Source organism: Alexandromys fortis, unplaced genomic scaffold, assembly GCF_014885135.2.
Source record: "Alexandromys fortis isolate MF-2015 unplaced genomic scaffold, M_Fortis_MF-2015_v1.1 scaffold_10, whole genome shotgun sequence".
Taxonomy (NCBI): Eukaryota; Metazoa; Chordata; class Mammalia; order Rodentia; family Cricetidae; genus Alexandromys; species Alexandromys fortis.
In genome coordinates, this window is record NW_026067895.1 from 17,730,303 (window position 1) to 17,747,777 (window position 17,475).

Consider the following 17,475-nt stretch of genomic DNA (forward strand, 5'->3'; position numbering starts at 1 on the left):
AGGTTTTAGAAGTTGCCGCGAAGCTGGCTTCATTTGGAAATGTATGCAACACTGCTCAAGAAAAGAAGGAATTTATTTTGAGGTATAGGACTCTAAGATTTTCTAAAGCCATTTATGGAACAGTTCTTAGTTTTTAGAGCCAGGCACTGTTCTAGATTGAAATAACAATAAAATGTGAAGACATGTTATTATTAAAAAAAAAATTCAGGAGGAGAGGCAGGACAAGGTTGCCGGATGGGCCTATTCTTCAGGGAATAGAATGTTCTTTTGGGAAAAGAGAGGTTATAGGGAAAGGTTTCTGATGAGATGAGGGACCTCACTGTGGCTTGGGGCGAGGGTCTGCAGGACCACTAGCTGAGTTAGCAGCTGAGAGAGCCCCTGCAGCAGTTTCTCCACTCTGTTCTGCCGTTCAGAGTGCACAGGGCACACTCTGCCTGTGGTTTCTCCATTCCTCTCTCTCTCACGGCCCTAGCCCCCCCGACTGACCTACACATCACACCTTACTCATCCTCTCACTGAGAAAGGCCTTTCTTAAGAACTTGGAATTCGGAAAGTCCCTTCTTCCCATCCTTTTGTTTTTAATCTAGATGAAAATCCCATAACATAAAAACCTAAAGTATACAATTCAGTGTTATTTAGTATTTCAAAATATTGAGCAACTTCTACTTCCATCTGATTCCAAAAACTTTTATTGTTTCAAAGGAAAACTGGTGTCCGTCCAATAAGCAACTTTCCCCTGCTCGCCCTTGACTCCAGCCCCCCCATCAGGAGTCGGGATTCAGATTTCTATGTCTGTAGGTTCAACTACTCAGAGCATTTCACAGGAATTGTCTTGGTCTGAGAAGCCTTATATATGGGGCATCTTTCTAGAAAGTATTTCAAAACAGTAAAAACTGGTCAAATTAAGAAGCAGATGTTGGTTGCTCCACACTCAGGCAAGGAATGTGATGGCAACCAGTTATATCACGGGATAGCCGAGTTCAAAACTCTCAGTTTCCCTTTTTTACAAGACGGCACGATGGAAATACGATGCTTATGATGCTTCTCAAATGTCAACCGCATGTTTGTGTGGTGGGGTGGGGGTGTAATATGAGCCCTTCTGGATCCCAGGGTTCCTACCCACACTTGGACAACGATTCAGGAAAGTGGATGACACTGGTGACGGCACCGGCAGGTCATCTCATAGGCACTGTAACTTACTTTCTGCCCCGTCAAGATCAACACAGGTTAGAGTCGGGAGATTTTTTTTTTTTCTGTGCTTGTGTTCTGTGGATAGAATAAATGAAAAGCACAGATGTGGTCTTACTCTTCAAACTATGGTATGACACACACAAGTACTTTCCACTACTAAGTAACCATTCTGGTACATCACCATGGTTCCACTAGTATTGAGTCTGCAGATTCAATACTAATACTAGATTTAAATGCAGAGAAATCTCTTCAGAAGCGACAAAAGATTTGGGAAGCAGGTATCAAGAGCAATGGTATGCAAACTGAAATCTCTATGAATGAAATTTCTTTCTCAAGTGAGGTCTTTTCTTTGAGGATTTTCATTCGTTCATTCATTTAGCCAATCAACAGACACCTTTTCATTCCTAAGAAGTTTGTGTCTATTCAACCCAAATAGTGAAGGTGACAGAACAAAGAAAAGTTTTATCAGGCTTACCTCGGGAAATCAATGAGAGTCATGGCCCATTTGAAGGTAGCAGCAATGCTGAAAGCTATGACCCAGAAATGCCTCCTCCCAGTGACTGTTTACTGCTTGAGCTCTCCAGGGGGAAGGAGCATCTTTGGTCTTTCCCTACCCTCTGCCTGGGATCAATCTTATGAGGATCTAGGGTATGTGGCCCACAGCTGCTCTGATTGTTATTGTTATTGTATACTTACAATAACAAATGTTATGCAGTGAGGATCAGGAAGCTCAGAGCTACTTAAGTAGATTCCATGGGTTGTATTCTAGTGTAGACAGAAACTGCACATTGGTTTCCTGGCTTCCCAGACCTGAATAATCATAGAGAAACTATATTAATGACAACACTGTTTGGCCGATGGCTCAGGCATATTTCCAGCTAGCTCTTACATCTTAAATTAACCATTTCTATTAATCTATGTATCATAATGAGGCTGTGACCAATCGGTAAGGTTCCAGCATCTTTCTCCTTTGGCAGCTACAAGGCTTCTTCTTCTTCTTCTTCTTCTTCTTCTTCTTCTTCTTCTTCTTCTTCTTCTTCTTCTTCTTCTTCTTCTTCTTCTCTCTCTCTCTCTCTCTCTCTCTCTCTCTCTCTCTCTCTCTCTCTCTCTCTCTCTCTCTCTCTCTCTCCTGTGTGTGTGTGTGTGTGTGTTTGTGTGTTAAAATTTCCCACCTGGCTTTATTCTGCCCTGCCATAGGACAAATAAGCTTCTTTACTAATCAATGGTAATAAAACATGTTCACAGCATACAGAGGGGAATTCCGCATTATTCTAGATATTGGTCGGTGCTGCAAACTTGTGTAGGGTGGTGTGGGGGTGTGCACATGTGCAAACATGTGTGCATGTGTGTTTGTGCATGTGTGTGCGCGTCCATATGTGAATATATCTAAATGCAGGCACGTAACTGTTGACATGCTTCAGCTACTTGGATTAATGAAAAACTTCAGATCCTTTCTATATGGGACCCTCCACAGGCTTCCTGAATGTCTGCCCAGCATGGCAGAAGTCTTTCCACAGACTGAGAAATCCAGCAAAGAGGGGGAAATAACAACAGGGTCACAATGGACAGCCATTTTACAACCTCACTATGTAGAAGTGCAGCATCTCTGTGCCAAGCACAACTGAGCATACAATGACACTGGCACAATGTGTGATGGGGTTTATGAGGGGATGAATATTAGCAGAGAGTAATCAATGATGAACCACAGTAGAACCTGAACTCAGTGACACAGTACCAAACAATATTGCCAAATAGAAGAGCAGGTGAGTGAATGGAAAATCTATACTGTTTGCAGAACAAAAATTCCATGCTGGTTTTCAATTATATTAGTGGGTATCATATTCTGAAGTGTTCTACTGTGAGGACAGGGCACAGAATTCATTGTCAGAGAGATAAGTACAATAAAACTAATGTATAGTTCAGAATGTTTTTCAATTGATAGTGAACAAATTAAAATACTATTTTCCCACAACCACCGGAAGTCAAAGCTATCACTTAAACCCTTTATATTTTTGACAGTTAGGATACATGCATTCTGAAATAATTTTTTAAAAAATTTCAAAAAAGGATAAGAACCAAGAATCATTGTATGTGAGGAGAAACTTTTACTTATATCATGTAGACTCTTACATTAATTCATGAGAAAATACGCAGATATGTTAGAGCTATTAGTTGCATTTCCTGAAATCTTAAATATTATTGTAGGAAGCATGTTCATAATATAGCCTATAAAAATGAAAACAAATAATTGAGTTTCATGAACAGTTTTCAAGATCAGTGTAGACTAACAGAAATACTGTGTTCTAGAGCTGGTGGTGTTTAAGTGTGGTTTGTCTTTAATAACTCTCATGCTGAGGTTTGGTCCCCGGTGCCCTGGTATTGGCACTTGGTGCCTTTAGGAGATGACTAGGTCATTGACAGCAATGAATACTTTGCTCACAGTAGGTTCCCTGAGGGTTGAATTGGTTGATTGGTGAGTAGGTCATTGTAAAACACATCTGGTTTCTCTGGCACTCTTTTCCTTGCTTTTGCTCTGCACCCCCTGGTAGTCTTCCATGTTGGATGGCAGCATCGAGCCTCACCAGAAACTAGTACCATGCTCTTCAGACTTTCTGGTAGCCAAATGCAAAGCAATTGCATGCTTTATTATGGAATGCCTAATCTTGGGAATCCTTTAATAACAATGAAAGATAGACTAACATGGGACCAAGGAAATCTCAACTTAAGTCCTAGCTTCAACATTTATTAGCCATGTAGCCTTAATAAATGTACATGACATCTCTGAGGCTTAGCCTTCCCAAAGGTAAATGGTATATAGAGTTATTTTAAATCAGGCCCCTAATGTGGTACCTATGGCAATGACAGTCAAGAAGGATTCTCTATAGCACACAAACCTTATGCATCAGACTCCCTCATCTCTACCTACTTCCACAACTGTCCATCCATCTCCACTGTACCAAAAGCTCTGCCTTACTCTAATTGTTACTGAGTGTCCAAGGGACTTGTCCTGGGTGTACTGTGTCTTCCACCTGATCATCTGCACTTAGAGTTGGTCATTCTCATCACCTTTTCTTGGCTTCAATATCTCAGCAAGGTTTGTAATCAAGTATCTTTAAATGCCACTGAAGGGATTAGATTGAAACATCTAGAAGTAGGCCGGCCTGATCTTGCGTGGGAAATAGCCGCGGGGAGGAATTTCAGCAGGTACATCCTCTCTGCTCCTTCCTTGAAGGATAGTCTCTTCTTGCCACCTACATGTAGATGATCCAAGAACAGACGCTTGATGAGCCGGCTCTGCCTTTCCGTGGCTTCTCCTGGAGCAGCAGGCAGCTGCATGTCAATCACAGCATCAATCATGCTTGTTGACAGGAGTTCTCAGATATGTGGGCAGAGCTCAGGTTGGCATCATTTCTTCATTCGGTCTGATGTTTTGCTTCACGCAGATTTTGAGGAAGGAATGAGAATTCAAGGCTCATGACAGGAGCACTGACGACGAAGTAATAAAAAGCGTATGCTTGGGTATGTGCCAGTGTTCGTGGGTGCCTCATTAGCAGGACTAATCTTTCTGAAAAGCTGGGAATAACACACAACAAGAAGCACATTAGCTCTTTAGTCTTCTTTCTGTTAACCTCCATTTTTTTTAAATCTGAGTCTTATTTCTTGCCAGGATGGTCAATGTAACATTCCTATGTGTTTCCCAGTTCTTTGCTCTACTATTAACCTTGGATGAGAACCTCAGAACTGCTGTTTTGACAGCATCCAGTTTCACCCTACTTGAACCATTTTCTAAATCATCACCAGTTCTGTCTTTCTAAAATATAGCGCTGATTATTTTCTCTCTTCTCATAACTATTCAATAATCCTTCGTGTCTTTTAGGGAAAAACTGAACTCATTTTGGGACCCCCCCCCCAATCCTTTCCTTAGCCAGTGAAGAACAGCTATAACAGTGGGGAGAAACACAGCAAAGGCGAAGACACCGGGGAAGCAGTCTTGCCTCTAGGAGAAATACTGCGCAGTAGCGTAAAGCAGGCAGGCACTGGTATTTTAGGAAGATTTGTGTTTTCTCTGAAACTAGAAAGCATATCCAAGTTATTTACTCCTTTGTTTACTCTGGTTGATCACATGATCCCAAGGACTCCTTACTCTCCCCGGCGCAAGGGAATTATGCATACACAATGACATGCATGGCTTGTCATGTAGATTTCTCTATCCCACGCGATGCATTGCAGGCTCCTAGCCTCACTAAATTATTGTCAACTTTGGCCCTGTGGCTGCTTTATCCACTGAAGGGTACACAGATTATGTGTGCCTGTTGTAGCAGAAGCCTTAGGAGCTATGTTCTATGGTGTAGTGTACACACTCTTGCTCTCTCCCGCTGTTCCCCTCCCTCCTTCACTCTTTTTTCTTCTTCTTTTCTTACTTTGAGATCATCGAGTCACATCTAGTGGCTGCTGTAGCTGATCTTCGATGAATAAGCAGTACATGTGGGAAATTAGCATTTGCTATACTAGGTCTCTTGAGATATTAGTATTGGTTACTACAGCAGCCCTTTATCCTGATCAAAGCTCAACTGTACATTCCCTTCCACTGTGCGCCATGTATTGGCTACTGCTTACAACCCACCCCCAAACAGCGGCTTACGCTAGCCATGGCTCTTTAGTTTGCCTAAAAATGTACAATCCTGCAGTGCTCAGGTGCATGGGGAGGGGGAGTGCAGGTAGCATCCTCTGCTCCCTGCTGCGTGCTAATGCAATGCAATAGTTAAGAACTGGCACCAGAAGATGTTGCTCATGCTCGCACATGTCGGTTGCGGTCACCGGGAATCTCAACCGAACTGTGGCCAGAGAACTATTTCAGATGGCTGCCCACTTTCTTCACAGCGTGGCCCAGGGTCTCCACAAAGAAACCTTTCCCAGAAAATAATGCAGAAGCTATATCGCTGTTCATGACCTTCAGACCCATTTCTGCGTTGCATCTCACTCCACATACAGAACAGCAACAATACGGCCAAACGAACATCTAGATGCTAGCTCTCTACAAAGAAACAGAACCAATGGGATGTGTTTGTGTGTGTGTGCATAAAGACGAGATGGGGGAGATTTCAAAGGAATTGTCTCAAGCTCTTTTGAGCAGGCATGCTGGACATCTGCAGAGCAGACTGCCTGGAATCTAATGGCAGCCTCATCTGAAGGTGTCTGGGGGAGGCAGAATTACTTTCAGATTTAGGTCACATGTTGGAAGTCTCTGGAGAGAAAGTCCTAACCTCACAAGGAGGCTAATCTGTGTGTGTGTGTGTGTGTGTGTGCACGCGCGCGCTCGTGTGCACGCGCACGCGCTCGCTCACATCTCTGACTCAACTTCAAAAATTCACAATAAATATTATGCAAAACACTGCACAGGGCAGGGGTGGGGAAGATGGAGCAGGGAAGTTTGTAATACACACTCAACTTAAAAATATTTTAATCACAATGAAAACATATAAACCAACGTAGTGGGAAAGAAAATGTAGTTTTCCTACAATGTAAGAATAAAGGAGAAATGAGTAGAGTTAAGTGGGAAAAATGACTGATATTTATTGTAAAATGTCCTTAGAAACATGAATAATATACCTAGAACTGAATAGATTTGTTTAAACTAGTCAGTTAATGAAACAAAGCAGTGATGATCAAGTGCCCTCTAACCACATGACGTAGCACATATGAAAGAAGTTAAAAAAGACACAAGGCCAGGGTTCGACACTGAATCCCATGTTCTGAGGACTGGCTTGGACTCTCCCGTCGTCTTCACAAATACAGAATGGTTGGAAAGAAGGATCTTAGTGTATTGGCTATGGCTCAAGAAGTCTCAATTTGAAATCATATAGTCTCCAGTCTCTCTGGTTCCAGACTTTTGGCAGATGAAGAACTGAATTAAAATTAGCAGTTGTCAGCAGAATCTCTATCTTGCTTGAGATGAGAACTGCAATAGACAGAACTTTTGTGTACCCATGAATTCCAGCTTCTACCACCACCCCCAGCCTTCCCAGTTTGATGTGACAAGCAGATTAGGCATCCAAGGATAGCAAAGCTGTGAAGACAGATCTCCTCTTGAGTGTGAATAGTTTCTTAGTAAAAAGGATGCCAGCAAGTTCTTTCGGTTCCTTTTCCCATGTGACATCATCAGGACAATATCACCGGTGGACCAGGAAGCAAACCCACATCATCCATTGAACCTGCTTTGCCCTTGATATTCGATTTGACTAAACTGTATATAGGATTTTGCCTTCCATTTTTTACCAAAAGAAAACCCTCACAAAAAAAAAAAAAAACAACAAATCACCAAGAACAAGAAAAACATTGTGTACCTGTCAACCCAAGCTATTTTTTTTTCTCACTCTTCTTTGCTATGTGGACTTTGGTCCTGCTGAGGATGCTGCTGTGCTGGCCTGCTCTAGGGAATATGATAAATGCAGGAAAAGTTTACCCCCATACTGAAAATTTAAAGTAGAATACTATACATATGCTTTATAGTTACATTGTCTTTAAAATATAATAACATGGTATACAATAATAAATATTCTTATGCCCATTAACCAAGCACATTTATATTTGGCATCTTTATCTAACTTTTAAAATAAAAACATTTAAATGCATGAGAAAAAATTGGAAAACTAATAACACAGAAAACACCTTAAGGGTTTATCAGTCGGCCTTGAATCAGGACGTTATGATTTACAGTCTCAGGAAAAGCAGAATGACAATTATAGCACAAATCTCTCAGAAATAGGAACTTAATGGAAGCCTATCCACTTAAGAAGAAAAGGAAACATCACATGGGTTCCCTGTAATAATGTCAGAAAATGATTTACACAAGAAAGAATACAGGATGATGAAGACACAACCTTACACATGCCTCTTTTGGAAAAATACACAATCATGACATGCTCGGATGTGTGCACATACAGAACACACTTGAAAAACAATTGCCCCAGTGAGTTATTTCCCCCCCCCCCCAAGAACGTCTAAAATCATCAGGAGCCCAAATATATTTTGTTTCTACTATTTTTTTGACTCCTTGATCTTAGTGTCTAACCAACTCTCACTATCATTTGTTATCACAGTCCTCCATTTGTACAGCTCAATAGCCTCTCACATAACTCAGAACCCTTCCAGGTCTTATCCCTAATCACTGTACAATTCTGATCTTCTCTCTCCAACTGGGTTTTTTAGACCTTTATGATATTAATCTGATTTATAATTATGGGATCTGGTAACTATATAGTTATACACTCTCTCTATATATATACATATATATTACAATACAATGTACAATACGCAATATGCAATATATAATAAATAAATAAAATAAATAGTTATACTATATATATACATATATACAATAGCAAATTGTCAATGGAAAGTCAGTATTAATGTGACTAGACCATATTTTTAACTTTCTGCCTGAACTGTAGTTGTGAAACTACCTTTGAAGTCAATCAGTACTTAGTCTCTACTCAAGTGCATACTTCCATGTGCAGCCTCTGAAACATGCAAGCCACAGGCATTAACATGTCTAATCCTTCAGTTTTATAGAGAAATATAGCATGCACTGTTTGATAGTGTCATGCTTGGCTTATGCAATGTGCTATAAATTACATTTTCACATTTGCATGTTTTGAAACCATATTGTCTAAAATTTAAGAGTAGTGATATCAGAACGTCTGTAACCTGAAGTCAGAGGCATGCTGTGGAATACATGGAAAGTCAAATCTGGTAAGTACTTCCTCTATGTTTGTGTGATAAAATAATTTTAAAAAGTAAATGAATCAAAACATAAATAAATAACATAAATCTTATCATTTTCAGTTTTTTAATCTTTAATTACTTAACGTAGGGGTAATTATAAGAACTGCAAAATGAACGAAAAATTATAAGACTCAGGAGAGTAAAATGCATAATGTTTTATATAATACATATATAATATAGTCTTTCATAAATATTTATTTTTATAACATACCATAGGAATTTGCTTGCTTTTTGGTTTCCTACAGAGTCAGTGCACTTTCTTTGTTGAAATTCTTAAGGCATTTCTGTTTCTTTTTGAAATAAGACAAGCCTAGTTTCTCTTCCTCTTTCACACTATGACTCATGCACATTTCTTGGTGTGCCTGCCACTTTATTGAGTATGTTCTTCTGTACATCCAGCTTTCCTGTATACATCTTTCAGAGAACATGCCTATTTGGGCCTTCTGAGAATGGTTATCACCATGCAGCTATGTAAGAATAGGCTGCTATTCTTGGTCACTTGTGTGAGCCAATTCCAGGACAAGAGGAAACAGTTTCTGCTACCAACCCACCCCTAAAATAAAAAAAGAGAGTGGATTCTGCTTTCCTTCAAAGGGGTGTTAGAGGCCACTGACAGGAGTGGGATATTCCTCAGAAATACCTGTGTTCCTTACAGAGGTACATTAATTCCTTCATCACTAAAGGGCTTCTTCTTTAAGAAGGAAGCTGTAGGGCTGTGGGAAAACATACATTGTAAAAATTTGTTACTCTTATTTCCTTAATAAAATGCTTATTGACCAGTAGCCAGGCAGGAAGTGTAAGTGGGGCAACCAGAATAGGAGAATTCTGGGAAGAAGAAAGGCAGAGATGCAGTTGTCAGGCAGACACAGAGGAAGCAAGATAAGAACGCCTCACTGATAAAAGGTACCAAACCAGGCGGCTAACCATAGACAAGAATTATGGGTTAATTTAAGTTGTAAGAGCTAGTTTATAACAAGCCTGAGCTAATAGGCCAAACAGTTTATTTGTCACTAGTATTTCCTTAATAAAATGCTTATGTGTGTTCCTTTGGGACCGAACAGCTGTGGGACAGGGTGGGACAGAAACTTTGGTCTGCACTGTAATATTTAAGTATCCAACAACTTTCAAGTACATGAAAACCATGAAAGGAGGATTATGCTAAAAGAAAAATCCAGATTTCTCTGCCTTCACTTAAAGGGAATTTAATCTGCTTGATGCAGTGTTCAGGAAAATTGTATTTAGAAGTCACATCTCAAAGGACTTCTGGCCCTAACTCAGGAAGAATTGCCAGGCCACCATGAATTATCTTTTCTACAGTGCTTTTTTTTTTTTTTTTTTTAGCTGTTTGTTTCTCAATTCAAAGGGACATTTTAGTGACTATTAGTGAGAAAAATAGTTGGGTCTCTTTTGCCCATACTTGCATCCTGAATAAGTCAGGGAACATTTGTTAACTGAAAAAAGCATACAAGCAGGAAAGGAATTGATTGAGATAGAACTAAACACCAATGAAGCACATTGAATTGATTTCATTGATTCTGACGCTCTTCCCTCTAAGTCCATGTGCTGACAGCCAACACTGTGGTGATATTTTGTTTGTGCTGTAACAAATAAAACTTACCTGAAGATCAGAGTGCAGAACTAGCCATGCTAGTTAGCCACAGAGGCCAGGAAGTGGTCACACACATCTTTAATTCCAGCACTTAGGAGACAGAGGCATGTAAATCTTTGTGAGTTCAAGGGCACCCTAGTCTACATGAGATTAATCCAGTCTCAAAGAGAAGGGGTAGCAGTGGCTCACAACTTTAATCCCAGTAATTGGGAGTCACACACTTTTAACACCAACACTAGAGAGGTGGAAACAGGAAGGAATATGGCTGGACGAAGAGAGGAATATAAGACAGGAGGAAACAAGAGCTCACCATATTCAGTCTGGGAACTTATAGAGAGATAGGATATGCCATTCGGTCTGAGCATTTCATAGAGGTAAGAACTAGTGGCTGGCTGCCCTGCTTCTCTGATCTTCATCTTTCACCCCCTAATATCTGACTCTGAGTTTTTATTAAGATCAGTTAGAATCTGTGCATGAGAACTGAATGTGAAGGTGACCTTGTAGAATAGCAGGAGCCATTGAACAGCACATACTTAGGGCTGGGGGAAATGTCCTCTCAGAAGATGAAAAATGGTTGGTCCCAGGAAACAATTAGCCATAGCCAATTAAGATCCTTCTGCTAATCTTTCCCAAATCTTACCCTACTTATTTCCTAATTACTCTCATCAGTATCTTATGCCTTTCCTAACTGGTCATAAGCAACATGTACCTATGGTACAGAATGAGGAACGTGCTTGCTTGGTGTGCACGCATATCAAACCCTGATAGCCTGCCCTAGCATTCCCTTCTCATGAAATGGGACCTATAACCAACCACCTTTGCTAGTTACCAGTTACCCATCAAGAAGGTCCACATTGCAACAAATCGATGTTGTCTTTCAAATATATCCCTCAGAAATAGTTTCTTCTTAAAACGCGATGCACACAGACTACAAATCTACCTTAAAATAAACTTCACCTTGGTCCTGAAGAAGTGTAATCAAATGATTTTTTTTATAACCAAGACTATAACTCGCATAGAGAAAACAGAATATTCTAGAAAAATTACAGGTGCATTTGACCACAAAAGACTTGTTTTCTCATTTTGACCTTTTGATTGCTCTATCATCACAGAGACATGAGGAGAGGCATAGAGTAGAATGAAGAGGAAAGGGTTCTTGCTTTGTTCATTGTGATTAAGCTAAAGTTCTTAGGACCCAACTCCCTCTGTCTCTGGAATGCTCACTCTCCAGTTTTAAGTTGCCACCAATACTCCCAGCTCCACTCTTACACGTGATGACCGCATTTCACTTTGGACTTCTCCAGGCTCCCACAACACAACCTGTGGCTGCTGCCCACCATATCTGTCAGGCTCTCTGTGCCTCCAATACCCCTTACCTGATGAATTAATTCACACCACTATACTTTTGCTCTGGGGCTCACCCTCTTTAAAGGCTACAAGAGTATTTTATCTGCAGTCTTCCAGACAAAGGGCAAGCAGGTTGGTTGTCTGTCCAAGGACCGTAGTCTCCAGGGGCAGTTCAGTATGGGCAAGTTTGTCTCTGGTGAATGAAGAAGAGCATTCAACTCTGCTTTTCCCACCAAGAAGACTGCCCAAGTTTGTATTTATCGCTTATGAGCTGTGTGGACATGAGCAAATCATATATTGCTACACATTTCCTTTTGTGTAGGATGAGAATGATACTAACGACTAGTGAGTTGAGCCATGCATTGGATTTGACGGAGTTCTTGGAACATAAGAAGTATGTGACAAACACATCTGGGTCTTTGTATTTTCATTATTGCTCACATTACATCTCATCTCAGAAGACCTGTCCAGGAAGGTTGTTTTTACAGGAAGACTCATGTCTTCCATGTTTTTGTTGGCTCCTGGGAAAGAGGGACACTGCTGTTTCATCTTCCTGTCATGTGTGTCTGTGTATATCCATCTATCACCTGTCTGTCTGTCTGTCTATCTATGATCTATCAAAAAATCTTTCTTTGGTGGATACTACAAAATATTTGGATGATGAATTTGATATTTTAGTATTTTCCTATACTTTGATATTGGCCCAATTATCTTTGAGCTGCTTGAGAGACATTTATTAAATTTTACTTTATTGACTTAAAAAGCTATAATGCCATGCAAATGATTGTAAATTACAAATCCACCCCATCTCTCACACCAACAGGGTCTCACTGCATAGCTCTGCCTGTCCTGGAACTTCCTATGTAGAAGTTCCCAGGCTGGCCTCAAACTCCAGAAATAATCTGCTTCTGCTTCCCGAGGGCTAGGATTAAAGGCCGGGCCTTGTCTCATTCTTTTGACAAGGATTTTGTTTTGGTATCTAAATTTGGAATTCCAGTAACTTTTGAAAAGTTATATCACACACACACACACACACACACACACACACACACACAATTTTGGGGGAAGCATGATCTCCTGTCATGACATGTGTGTGGGGAGGTCTTGAGATTATTTGGCCTTTTATTGAATGGCTTTCCCTGGGAAAATGTGAAAAAAAATATTTCTGTTTACCCAAGATAGGCATCAGTGACAGACCAGAGAAATGATTCCACCCAAATCAAGCGTAGAGAGCCAGTGAGTTGGGGTACTTACAGGAGCATAGAGGTGCAGTGACAGCTGCATCTCCAGAAAACGCACGCCCAAGTCACATGACAACTGATGAAAGCTGCATCCCTGGCTCTCCTTGCCCAGCTTGCAGTCAGATCAGCAGAGTAGCAGAGTCTCTTCTCCCTAGCAAGTCTTCCTTCTTCGTTTAACTGTGGGGAGGGCTTTGCAAATCCTGAAACTTGGGAGAAGGTTTAGTCTGTGGAAAGAAATAACTACAAAATACTTTCTCTTTGTGCTGCTATGGTTCCAGACCTTCCTTCCTCCTTCCCCTCTACCGCTGGTCACAACAATATTGTGCTGAATAAGTTAATGAGTGCTTATTCACACTTACGAATAACTTCATAGAAAAAAAGAGAAACTGTTTACCTGCACACAGATACTCGCAGAATTGTTCCATTTAAAATGTGATATGAAAATAAAGTTTGAGCCAATGGAGCACGATTAATGAAAACCCCGAGACACATATTGGGGTTCAACCTAAAGGCCAGAAAAGCAAAACAGCCAGCCACCAGGTCTTACCTCTACCTCAGTCCAAAATAGCGATCCTGCCTCCAGGAATACTCAGAATGAGAATGACTGAGAGCTGTCTCCTTCCATTTTATAATCCTCTCTAGTGCTGGGATTAAAGATGTGTACCACTACTGCCTGGTTTCTATGGTAAACTAGTGGCTACTAAGATTAAAAGTGTGTATCTGGTATGTAAGGCTGACCAGTGAGGCTGTTTTACTTTCTGATCTTCAGGCAAGCTTTATTTATTAAAACATAAGTGAAATATCATTACAAGTCAATGATGAATTTTATTCAGGACCCTAGAAATTATGAAGTATAATTCGTCTTCTTTATTCTTCTCATTTTTCTGTCTTTCCTCCTTTGGCTTTGAAGTTGAAAGAAAGGACTGAAATATCTGAAACATCATTGTGTCATGAGACCGGTATGCTATGACACGGAGGAACACTCGCTGTAAAGCCCTGTCACTGGCTGCACTACTGTGCATGTCACTCAATCCAATGCTTTCGCGGCCTTGAGAAAACACGCCTTAGCATCTCTGAGAGAACCGACCAAATGTGAGTTTCTAATGTGTGATGTTGCTGAAGCCAGAGAAGCAGACTCATCTTATGATGCAGCAGTTTGCGTGATTCTGGCTTCACATTTTGCAAGAATGAGTTGGAAAAATGAGTCAAACATCTAAAAGCCTACCCACTCTCTGTCCCAATAGGTTTAAGTATTTTATAAGAATATTTGCCACAGGATTTCTCAGAATACAAAGAATGTGGGAAAAACCCAAATTACTAATATTACAATGTTATTAAAGAAATAATACAAATATTATCAAAGGTTATTTTTAAAAATCTTTAAATATAAATTTATTTAGATGAAAAATAATATTTGAAGTACTAAGGGATAAGGCAGATATACAAGTATATCATATGACCCATATTTTATATGATTTTTATTAGATGATATTTACAAAAATTTTATGAGTATACGAGATGCTTAAGCATCTTCATACTTCAGTTTTTATTGTCTCCTCATTTTTGGCAGGTTAAATTTTTGTGCCTTAAATAACTGCTTTTATACAGTTATACAATCAGAAAAAGACTTTCTTAGTGAGGTTGTGATAAATAGAAAAACAAAATACCAAGGACCTGCATTTAAATTTCATGAAGACATTATAGTCCATTCAAAAATAAGAGTATATTTGAGAGTAGGCTGAAGGCCTAATAAATAAATACTGAAAATACACCAATAGCCAAGAGACTCTATATTAGAAAATATTACTTCTTACCAAATTGCTCTAAAATTTCTATCACGTCTAGCCAAGATCAAAGCAAGTCTGTGCATATGTGAAGGTGTGTAAGTATACCTATGTCAGTGTTGACAAGACAGCTCTATACACGCTATCAGAAGGATGAAAATCAGGCCAACATTATGGCCTTGTGGATAAAGGCGCTTGCTGCCAAGCCTTAAGACCTGAGCTCCATCCCTGCAAGCCCTGTGGTAAGAGGAGGAGTCCGACCTCTGAAAGCTGCCCTTTGACCCTCACATGCAAGCTCACCTGTGCCTACATGTATGTGCAAATGTAAAAGTAAATTTTAATTAGGGTATTCTTCTTAAGTTCAACAATCTAAAATAATTACTAACAAAATAGTTATAGTTGATGAAAGTTGGACACCCACGAAGCTATTAGTAAAAAGGACAAAACGTAACGGCTCACTTCATTAGATAGCAAGATTCATTTGAAAGCAGTTAAGTGGTTTTAATAGAATTAGTGAGCAAAACAGCTTAACATTCACATGGAGATGAGAAATGTCCTTCCTTCTCACTGTAGCCCCAAACTAATTCCAAATAAGCACGTATCCAGGTGGATAGCTCAAATTATGACTTTCGGGGGTTACAACACTAAAGGATGTCTTTATGAACTTGCTGGAGGTAGAGATTTTCTAAAGAAAGCACACAGAAAAGCACAAACCGTAAAAGAAAAAGGTGATGTTGACCTAAAGCTTAATCAAGGTCAGACTGTGAAACAGTTTCATTAGGGCAGAGATATGGAGAGCCACAAAGTTCATTACGATGCTTGCTGCACCGATATCCCTAATAGACTCACTTCCAGAACACATAAACTTCCAAAGACATCAGAAATAAGAGGAAACAAATCAGCTAATATAATGTTTAAAAGTCAGCAAACTCCTGGAAAGGCATCTTTAGTAAGGAGATAACCACATGATCAACCAACTTGTTCAAGTTCACAAGTTCACATGCCAACAGAGACCAGCACAACTATTTCACAACCACAAACAGATAAAATAAAAGCAAGCAAGTAAACAGTCAACATGGAATGCTGCAAGGGTTAGTGACATTGTGGACTAGAACTCCTCCACAGGGAATATATGTTGATAGAAGTTGTCATCTTCTCCCCCCTTCTCCTCCTCTTCCCCCTCCTCCCTCTTCTCCTCTGCTTATATAGCCCAGGCCAGAGTCAATTTCATTCTTCACGTGCCCTGAAGAATGAATTCTTATCAGCATAGAGCATAAAATGAATGTTTCTGCAAGATTATAATAGCCCCGGATTGAAAGTAACTCAAACATCCACCAGAAGCAGAATCAATACCCAGATTCAATGTGTTCATACAGCGTCTGGAAGGTGGAGCTGCTTTTCCTGAATGGATCAATAAAGAAACTGGTATATGCTGCATTAAACAACTTTATAAAGCTAAAATATTGTTAAATAGTTTTATAGTTCTTGGAAGGGGCATAAATGTGGTGATAATATTTTATTTCTCTATTTAGAAGTTAGACGTATGACAAGTTCACTTATTTAAAAAAGCAACTTAGTAAGTCAAATACTTGTATGTGAATTATATATTAGCTGAATTTAAGCTATATGTTAAGAAAAAGGTACATAAGTCATTAGCATGCACACATACAACTGTAGCACGATTAATACAAACCCAGAGACAGAAATTGGGGTTTAACTTGAAAGTCGAAAAGCAAAACCAGTCACTGGCTCTTACCTCTACCTCAGTCTGAAATGGTGACTCTGCCTCCAGGAATCTCAGAATGAGACTGTGTGTGAAAGCTGTCTCCTCCCACTTTATATTCCTCTCTAGTGATGGGATTAAAGGCATGCACCACTACCGCCCAGTTTCTACGTCAAACTAGTGTGGCTTCTGGGGTTAAAGGTGTGTGTCACCACTGCCTGGTCTGTAAGACTGATCAATGCTGCTGTTTTACTCTCTGAACTTCAGGCAAGCTTTATTTATTAAAATACCAATGAAATATCACTACCTACAGTTAACTGGTAGAAGGGCAAATAGAATGTGATAAATTTCTTTTTCCAGTGTGAGGTAAATGAGGTAGGTTGTCATAAAACTGTATGTGGCTTCAAACTTCTACAGATGAAGCCTGAGAACCGTAATGGGATGCGGGTGTCAGATGTGTTTTTTTATTTGAGATTCCTGATGTCTGAGGTGGCTCTTCCAATAAGGATTTGAACTGGCCCACCTGGTGGCTGGCTACCTGACTGCACTGTCAAGCCCTCAGTTTTCTCCCTGACTTCAGCTAGCCTCATACACACAGCATGTGAGCCCATGTGTCTGGGTTGGTTTTCTTTCAAAACGGTACTGGATCTCCATGTCTCAGTTGTTGGTCCATGCCTACCATCCCTGATAAGCTTCCAGACTAGGTTGATGAAACAAAATCACTGAAAATATTAAAGAAGTCTTATTTTATAAATAGCAATGGATTTTTTTATTTTTATTTTTTTTATTTTTATT

General features: G+C 39.9%; 1 long non-coding RNA gene across 5 annotated transcripts in view; it reads right to left on the minus strand.

Moving 5' to 3' along the window:
* Window positions 1-1,622: 1,622 nt before the first annotated feature.
* LOC126511251 (uncharacterized) overlaps window positions 1,623-17,475 on the minus strand; it is a 126,164-nt gene continuing 110,311 nt past the window's right edge. For 4 of the 5 annotated variants that reach the window (XR_007594630.1, XR_007594628.1, XR_007594629.1 and 1 more), the window contains exons 5-6: window positions 13,187-13,678; window positions 1,623-4,764 (exon numbers count right to left, since the gene is read on the minus strand). This is a non-coding gene — a long non-coding RNA (uncharacterized lncRNA). The remainder of the gene's footprint in view (window positions 4,765-13,186; window positions 13,679-17,475) is intronic. The other variant, XR_007594627.1, reaches the window with a different exon arrangement.